The sequence below is a fragment of the Callorhinus ursinus genome, unplaced genomic scaffold (genome assembly GCF_003265705.2).
Source record: "Callorhinus ursinus isolate GAN/ISIS: 27379988/994484 unplaced genomic scaffold, GSC_fseal_2.0 scaffold54, whole genome shotgun sequence".
Classification (NCBI taxonomy): Eukaryota; Metazoa; Chordata; class Mammalia; order Carnivora; family Otariidae; genus Callorhinus; species Callorhinus ursinus.
The window spans coordinates 17,654,732-17,664,762 of NW_027397116.1; the positions used below are offsets into that span (position 1 = coordinate 17,654,732).

At 37.8% G+C, this 10,031-nt stretch overlaps 1 pseudogene; it reads right to left on the reverse strand.

Annotated features, from left to right (window-relative positions):
* Nucleotides 1-8,767: 8,767 nt before the first annotated feature.
* Nucleotides 8,768-9,752, reverse strand: LOC112839391 (glyceraldehyde-3-phosphate dehydrogenase-like; annotated as a pseudogene).
* Between the last annotated feature and the right edge of the window lie 279 nt (nt 9,753-10,031).

Here is a 10,031-nt window from a genome sequence, read left to right on the forward strand (position 1 = left end):
TATCAATTCCTTTTATAAAATTTTTATAATTTTCATCTTCACAGTCATATTCCATCCCTTCATCATATTAGCCCTTATTTTTGTACATATATAAGTTTTTCTTTCCTTAAAATTTTGGGAGGCGCTTTCTTCTACAGATCAAAATACACCCAAAATCTAGTGTGTGGCACTGATCTATGCACCAGCCTGATCATATTTGATCATATTCTGTTTCTTTTTGTTTTGTTCTGTCTTTGTTTGTTTTTATCTTTTCCTTTTTCTTTTTTTTCTTTTTCTTTTTTCTTTCTTTCCCTTTCTTTTCCCCTGGTTTCAGGTCTTTTCTAATTTCTTTAGAGCATATTTTCTGGGGACTTTGTTACCCTGTTAACATTTTGTCTCTCATTCATCTCTCCTCTGGAGAAAATGACAAGACAGAAAAAATCACCTCAACAAAAAGACAAGAGTAGTACCGACTGCCAGGGACCTATTAAATACAGAAATTAGTACGATGCTGGAACTAGAGTTCAGAATCATGATTTTAAAGGTACTACCTGGGCTTGAAAAAAGCATGGAAGTTATTAGAGAAAACTACTATGGAGAAATAAAAGAACTAAAATCTAACCAAGTTGAAATCAAAAAGGCTATTAATGAGGTGCAATCAAAAATGGGGGCAATAACTCCTAGGATAAATGAGGCAGAAGAGAGAATCAGGGATATAGAAGATCAAATGATGGAAAATAAGGAAGCTGAGAAAAAGAGAGATAAACAACTACTGGATCACGAGGGCAGAATTCAAGAGATAAGTGATACCATAAGATGAAACCACATAAGAATAATTGGGATCCCAGAAGAAGAAGAAAGAGAGAGAGGGGCAGAAGGTATATTGGAGGAAATTATAGCAGAGAACTTCCCTAATTTGGGGAAGGAAACAGGCATCCAAATCCAGGAGGCACAGAGAACCCCTCTCAAAATCAATAAAAATAGGTCAACACGCCAACATCTAATAGTAAATCTTACAAGTCTCAGAGACAAAGAAAAGTCCTGATAGCAACTCAGGAGAAGATATATTGTCGGGAGCCATGAGCAACAAAGGGGTTAATCGGGTAGAGCAAAGGCTCCCTGATCCCTTTGAACCATGGCCACCTAACTGCCCCCATACAAGAACATGTTGTACTGGCTAGCCTGAGTTGTTTATAGGCCAAGAAAACCACAGTGTTACTGATAGACCCTGAAAGATAGCGCACCTGGCCCTTTAAAGGCATAACGCGTAAACAAAACTGGGAAGAAACTATGCCCTTGAGGAATCTGGCCTTGAATTAGAAACACGGGACGGAGCCAGGAGAAGGGCAGGGAGGAACCTGTGGAACTTGTTTATGTCTTATTGTTATGTAACCTAAGCCTATATAAAGTGTGTGAGAAAGAATAAAGTTGTTGCTCGCGGCATCCCCGTGGGCAACCCTCCTGTTCCCATACTTTTATGTTTCATTCTCTTACCCTCACCCCTGTTCGACCTTGCACGCGGGCCGTGGCAATATATGTCACATACAATGGTAGAAACATTAGATGGCAACAGACTTATCCGCAGAGACCTGGCAGCCAGAAAGGCCTAGCATGATATATTCAGAGCACTAAACAAGAAAAATATGCACTCAAGAATGCTCTATCCAGCTACGCTGTCATTGAAAATAGAAGGAAAGGTAAAAAAACTTCCAGGACAAACAAAACCTAAAGGAATTTGCAAACAAAACCAGCCCTACAAGAAATATCATAAGGGGTCCTCTAAGCAAAGAGAGAGCCTAAAAGCAACATAGACCAGAAAGGAACACAGAGAATATAGAGTAACAGTCACCTTACAGGCAATACAATGGCACTAAAGTCATCTTTCAAGAGTTACCCTGAATGTAAATGGGCTAAATGTCCCAATCAAAAGACACAGGCTATCAGATTGGATTAAAAAACAAGACCCATTGATATGCTGTCTGCAAGAGACTCATTTTAGACACAAAGACGCCCACAGATTGAAAGTGAGGGGGTGGAAAACTATTTACCATGCTAATGGACACCAAAAGAAAGCTGGGGTGGCAATCCTTATATCAGACAAATTAGATTTTGAACCAAAGACTGTAATAAGAGATGAGGAAGGACACTATATTCTACTTAAAGGGTCTATCCAACAAGATCTAATAACTGTAAATATATGCCCCTAACATGGGAGCAGCCAATTATATAAGGCAATTAATAACAAAAGAAAGCAAACACATTGACAACAATACAATAATAGTGGGGGACTTTAAAACCCCACTCACTGAAATGGACAGATCATCTAGGCAAAAGATCACCAAGGAAATAAAGACTTTAAATGACACACTGGACCAAATGGACTTCACAGACATATTCAGAACATTCCATCCCAAAACAAGAGAATACACATTCTTCTCTAGTGCCCATGGAACATTCTCCAGAACAGATCACATCCTAGATCACAAATCAGGTCTCAACCAGTACCAAAAGACGGATTATTCCCTGCATATTTTCAGATCACAGTGCTTTGAAACTAGAACTCAATCACAAGAGGAAAGTCAGAAAGAACTCAAATATATGGAGGCTAAAGAGCATCCTACTAAAGAATGAATGGGTCAAGCAGGAAATTAAAGAAGAATTAAAAAAATTCATGGAAACCAATGAAAATGAAATCACAACTGTTCAAAATCTCTGGGATGCAGCAAAGGCAATCCTAGGACAAAAGTATATAGCAATACAAGCCTTTCTCAAGAAACAAGAAAGGTCTCAAATACACAACCTAACCCTACACCTAAAGGAGCTGGAGAAAGAATAGCAAATAAAGCCTAAAGCCAGCAGAGGAAGAGAAATAATAAAGATCAGAGCAGAAATCAATGAAATAGAAACCAAAGAACAGTAGAACAGATCAACGAAACTAGGAGCTGGTTCTTTGAAAGAATTAAAAAGATTGATAAACCCCTGGCCAGACTTACCAAAGAGAAAAGAGAAAGGACGCAAATCAACAAAATCATGAATGAAAGAGGAGAGATCACAACCAACACCAAAAAAATACAAACAATTATAAGAACATATTATGAGCAACTCTATGCCAGCAAATTAGATAACCTGGAAGAAATGGGTGCATTCCTAGAGATGTATCAACTACCAAAACTGAACCAGGAAGAAATAGAAAACCTGGAGAGACCTGTAACCACTAAGGAAATTGAAGCAGTCATCCAAAATCTCCCAAGAAACAAAAAATCAGGGCCAGGTGGCTTCCCAGGGAATTTTACCAAACATTTAAAGAAGAATTAATACCTATTCTCCTGAAACTGTTCCAAAAAATAGAAATGGAAGGAAAACTTCCAAACTCGTTTTATGAGGCCACCATTACCTTGATCCCAGAACCAGACAAAGACCCCATCAAAAAGGAGAATTACAGACCAATATCCTTGATGAACATGGATGCAAAAATTCTCACCAAAATACTAACCAATAGGATATAACAGTACATTAAAGGGATTATTCACCACGACCAAGTGGGATTTATCCCTGGGCTGCAAGGTTCGTTCAACATCTGCAAATTAATCAACATGATACAATACATTAACAAAAGAAAGAACAAGAATCATATGATCCTCCCCATAGATTCAGAAAAAGCATTTGACAAAGTACAGCATCCTTTCTTGATCAAAACTCTTCAGAGTATAGGGATAGAGGGTACATACCTCAATATCATAAAAGCCATCTATGAAAAACCTACAGCTAATATCATTCTCAATGGGGAAAAGCTGAGAGCTTTTCCCCTAAGGTCAGGAACGCGGCAGGGATGTCCACTATCACCACTGCTATTCAACATAGTATTAGAAGTCCTAGCCACAGCAACCAGACAACAAAAAGAAATCAAAGGCATCCAAATTGGCAAAGAAGAAGTCAAACTCTCACTCTTTGCAGATGATATGATACTGTATGTGGAAAACCCAAGAGACTCCACCCCAAAACTCCTAGAACTCATACAGGAATGCAGTAAAGTGGCAGAATATGAAATCAATGCACAGAAATCAGTGGCATTCCTATACACCAACAAGAGAGAAGAAAGAGAAATTAAGGAGTCGGTCCCATTTACAATTGCACCCAAAACCATAAGATACCTAGGAATAAATCTCACCAAATAGGCAAAGGATCTGAACTCAGAAAACTATTAAATACTAATGAAAGAAATTGGGGAAGACACAAAAAAATGGAAAAACGTTCCATGCTCATGGATTGGAAGAACAAGTATTGTGATGATGTCAATACTACCTAGAGCAATCTACACATTCAATGCAATCCCCATCAAAAAGAAATGGAAGAAATAATCCTAAAATTTGTATGGAACCAGAAAAGATCCGGAATAGCCAGAGGAATGTTGAAAAAGAGAAGCAAAGCTGGCGGCATCACAATTCCGGACTTCCAGCTCTATTACAAAGCTGTCATCATCAAGACAGTATGGTATGGCACAAAAATAGACACATAGATCATTGGAACAGAATCGAGAGCCCAGAAATGGACCCTCAACTCTATGGTCATGTAATCTTTGACAAAGCAGGAAAGAATGTCAAATGGAAAAAAGACAGTCTTTTTAACAAATGGTGTTGGGAAAATTGGACAGCCACTTGCAGAAGAATGAAACTGGACCATTCCCTTATACCACACACAAAAATAGACTCCAAATGGTTGAAAGACCTCAGTGTGAGACAGAAGTCCATCAAAATCCTAAAGGAGAACACAGGCAGCAACCTCTTCGACTTCAGCCACAGCAAATTCTTCCTAGAAACATCGCCAAAGGCAAGGGAAGCAAGGGCAAAAATGAACTATTGGAATTTCATCAAGATAAAAAGTTTCTGCACAGCAAAAGAAACAGTCCACAAAACCAAAAGACAACCAACAGAATGGGAGAAGATATTTGCAAATGACATATCAGATAAAGGGCTGGTATCCAAAATCTATAAAGAACTTATCAAACTCAACACTGGAAGAATAAATGATCCAATGAAGAAATGGGCAGAAGATATGAACAGACATTTTTCCAAAGAAGACATCCAAATGGCCAACAGACACATGAAAAGGTGCTCAACATCTCTCAGCATCAGGGAAATCCAAATCAAAACCTCAATGAGATACCACCTCACACCAGTCAGAATGGCTAAAGTTAACAAGTCAGGAAATGACAGATGTTGGCGGGGATGTGGAGAAAGGAGAACCCTCCTACACTGTTGGTGGGAATGCAAGCTGGTGCAACCCCTCTGGAAAACAGTATGGAGGTTCCTCAAAAAGTTGAAAATAGAGCTACCATATGATCCAGCAATTGCACGACTGGGTATTTACCCCAAAGATACAAATGTAGGGATCCAAAGGGGTACATGCACTCTGATGTTTATAGCAGCAGTGTCCATAGTAGCCAAACTGTGGAAAGAACCAAGATGTCCATCGACAGATGAATGGATAAAGAAGAGGTGGTATATATATATACAATGGAATATTATGCAGCCATCAAAAAGAATGAGATCTTGCTGTTTGCAATGACGTGGATGGAACTAGAGGGTGTTATGCTGAGTGAACTAAGTCAATCAGAGAAAGACATGTATCATATGACCTCACTGATATGAGGAATTCTTAATCTCAGGCAACAAACTGAGGGTTGCTGGAGTGGGGGTGGGGTGGGAGGGATGGGGTGCCTGGGTGATAGACACTGGGAGGGTATGTGCTATGGTGAGCCCTGTCAATTGTGCAAGAATGTTGAATCCAGATCTGTACCTCTGAAACAAATAATGCAATATATGTTAAGAAAAAAAAAAGAAGAAGATAGCAGGAGGGAAAGAATGAAGGGGTGGAAACTGGAGGGGGAGATGAACCATGAGAGATGATGGACTCTGAAAAACAAACTGAGGTTTCTAGAGGGGAGGGGCTTGAGGGGATGGGTTAGCCTGGTGATGGGTATTAAAGAGGGCACATTCTGCATGGAGCACTGGATGTTAATTACAAACAATGAATCATGGAACACTACATCAAAAACTAATGATGTAATGTATGGTGATTAATATAACAATAAAAAATTTAACGAAAAAAATAAAACGAGATACCAACTCATTTTCTTGTCTCTTTCTGGGCCTCCAAAAAGATACATGTTTCAGGATATGATATTTTCCATATAGAGCTATGTTTTGTTTTGAATCTTTTTTCATTTTGTTCTTCCAGTTCTGTGATATCTAAGTATCCATCTTCAAGTTCACTGACTCATTATCTACATGTGATAATCATGGCATGGCAATCCAGTGATTTTTTTAAATTTCAGATTTTATATTTTTTATATCAGATTTTATATATACTGTATTTTAGTTCTAAAATCTACATTTAATTATAATTAATTTTTTTTAGTTTCCTATTTATTGAACTACCTATCTGTTCACTAATAAGTTTGTATTTAAAATAGCTGCTTTAAGTCTTATTTTAATAAAACCATTTAGGTCATCCCTGGGTTTACTCCTACCTGGGTGTTTTGTTTTTTTAATACATGATATATTTGAAAATGGAGAGAAAAAGCTATGAGCTAAGGAAATCAGAAGGCCTCAAAAAGCTAGAAAAGGCTAGAAAATATCCTCCCTACAGCTTCCAAAGAGGAAGTCAGACTTTCAATAGCTTGATTTTACCCCAGTAAGACTCATTTCAGATTTTTGACATATAGAAATGTAAGATAATAAATATGTATTACTGAAACTAAGTTTGTGATCATCTTTACAGTAGCAATAGGGAATTAATAAGCTTCCTAATCAGCCGACACCTAACAGCTAATCTACGTTTTAAGGTCCATATTAAGAAAAGAAAGAGGGTAAGTATATTAAACTCAACAGTTTATTAGCAAGATTAATGAAGTTATGCACATAAAATACTTATCTCCATGCCTGGCAAAAGGAAGTGTTTAATAAATGTTCATTATTCAACAAAATTTATTGAGCATCTACCATGTGTTAATCTCTATTCTAAGGGATGAAAATATAGTGGGGAATAAAAGAAAAAAATTGCTGCTCTTCTATCATTTAAATCCTAGTGATAGCAACGGCTAGTTCTTAAGGCATTTCTCTGTGTTTCAGTCACTTTTCTAAATGTTTCACATATATTAATTCATTCAATTTTCGCAACAACCATATGTGATAAATTCTATTATTATCATTCCTGCTTGACAGATTAGAAAACTTACTCAAAGTAGAAGAGCTAGGATATGAATCCAAACTATTTGTCCAGAGTCTATGCTCTGAAATTCTATGTTTGTCTTCTTTTTGTACTCTGATTATTAGTTATTATGTAATTTAATGTTCAATGTGAAGGGTTTAATTGTGACATGAAAGAATGCATTTACATTTACTAAAGAATGAAAACACTATGATGTTGCTTTCTGGAGAGTAGGTTTATGACAATGACAGTGAATGAAATTAACAGCCGATTAGAGCACATGAGGTGCAGCATTTAATCCATTGTCCCAAACATCATGCAACTATTTAGGATATACAGAGGAAATGTTGAGTGACAAGTTGATATTGGTATTGACATCACTCTAACATTTGAAAAAATAACTTGGGGACTTAGAACAGCATGTGGAAAGTAAAAAGTATTTAAATATTTATTAAATGAATGTAAGGGTTACATTTTAATAAAGCATTTGTTTGATTTTCTTACTTTAAAGGTAATTATAGAAAAGCAACTATATTCTTAAATAGTAAATATGGTTTTCCTTTAGGTTTTGTTTTTGTTTCAATCTTAATTTATAGTTAAGTCTCATTTAATTTCTCCCTTCTAATTACTGCTTTTTGTCTCTTTTTAAATTCATTATCTTTGAAAGAAAGTGGTTTCTAAAAAAGTTTTAAAAAATACTTTCTGTGGATGAATTCTGCCATTTTCTGTTTCTAATTTGTCAGTTTCTGTCTTAATTACAGTTATTTTGTCATCTTTCTATATTTTTTTTTTCTGGCTTCTACTTCACCATCATGTAGCTTTTTTTTCCCCTATCTTCTTTAATAACCAGCATGTACCTGTTTGAGAATATACATTGACATGGAAAGATGTCTAAGCCACATTGATAGAGTATTTAAAACTTGGTGAAGGAGGGAGCATATTAAAATATTTCTGTATATGTAGACAGTCACACATGTGTATACTTAAATATTACTTTGCTACATATGTTTGTTCATATGTAAACTGTATAGATGATGCTTAAGAATGGATATATTTCAATTGCAGAAATAATTTTTTTAATTTTTGCTTTTTAAATTTTTCTACAATGAACATATATACACAATTTATTATTTTTGAAGGAAAAATTATTGAAATGTTAATTTGATCAATAATATACAGTGCTACATGGAATCAAAATTTCTTCAGAATAAAAGTTGTTCATTGGATTTAGCAGTAAATGGGTTTATTGGCACATCTATGAGTAGTTTCAAAAGCATATTGGTGACAGAGACCACTACATTTGGCTAAGAATTAAAGGGCATTTACATATCAGATATTCTGCAATAAAGTTGAATTTTGGGGGGGCAGGGAGCTGCATGCAGTGTACTTTATTGATGGTACATGACAAGGTAGGTCTCCCCATGTCCCTTCCCTTTTTCAGAGTGTCTGGGATGGAAATTGTGGAGAGGTTGGGAGAGTCTCAGTGTGTTGGGGGATGATTTGGGGGCAAGGACTCCCCAACAGCCAAGGGCTTTGCTCTTCCTCTTTCTCTTGCTAAGGCTGGTGGTCCAAGGGGCTCTTACTCCTTGGAGGCCATGTGGACCATAAGGTCCACCACCTGGTTGCTATAGCCAAATTCATTGTCATACCAGGAAACAAGCTTGACACAGTGATCATTGAGGGCAGTGCCAGGACCAGCATCAAAGGTGGAAGTGGGTGTCACTGTTAAAGTCTCAGGAGACAACCTGGTCCTCAGCATAGCCCAGGATGCCCTTGAGTGTGCCCTCTGATGCCTGCTTAACCACCTTCTTGATGTCACTGTATTTGGCAGCTTTCCCCAGGCAGCAGGTCAGATGCATGACTGATATGTTGAGGATGGGGACAGGGAAGGCCATGCCAGTGAGCTTCCCATTCAGTTCAGAGATGATCTTACCTACAACCTTGGCAGCTCCAATAGAAGCAGGCATGATGTTCTGGGCAGCCTCTCAGCTATCATGCCCTGGCTTCCAAGAGGGACTGTCCACAGTCTTCTGGGTAGCAGAGATGGCATGGACTGTAGTCAAGAGTACCCCCCACAATGCCAAAGTTGTCATAGATGGCCTTGGCCAGAGGAACCAAGCAGTTGTGCAGGAGGCATTGCTGACAATCTTGAGGGAGTTGTCATACTTCTCATGGTTCATACCCATCATAAACATGGGGACATCAGCAGAAGGGACAGAGATGATGACCCTCTTGGCCCAACATTCAAGTGATCCCAGCCTCCTCCAAGACAGTGAAGACCCCAATGGACTCCACAACATACTCAGCACCAGCATCACCCCATTTGATGTTGGCTGGATCTCACTCCTGGAAGATGGAGATAGGCTTTCTATTGATGACAATTTTCCCATTTCAGCCTTGACTGTGTCATTGAATTTGCCATGGGTGGAATCATATTGGAACTTGTAGAGCATGTAGAGGTCAATGAAGGGGTCATTGATGGCAACAATTTCTAATTTGCCTGAGTTAAAAGTAGCCCTGGTGACTAGGTGCTCTATATGGTCAAATCCATTTACTCTGACCATCATCGTGTCTTGGGGATGCAGATGGCACTGCACCAGAAGATGCAGTTGTTCAATGGGAAGGAACAGAGCCTAAAGTTGAAATTTTAAATAAAAAGGAATCAAAAGGCAAAAACAAATTTAGAATAAGTAAAGGACATTTTTTTTTAAAAAGTGTGACCATGAATCAGGAGAGGACATACAGTTTTTGCTATTGTTTTTCCAGATGGTAGAGAGAACATACTCCTATGTTGATTTGGGAGAATGGTTGAAAATCTAGATGAATAAGGATAAATTTGATAA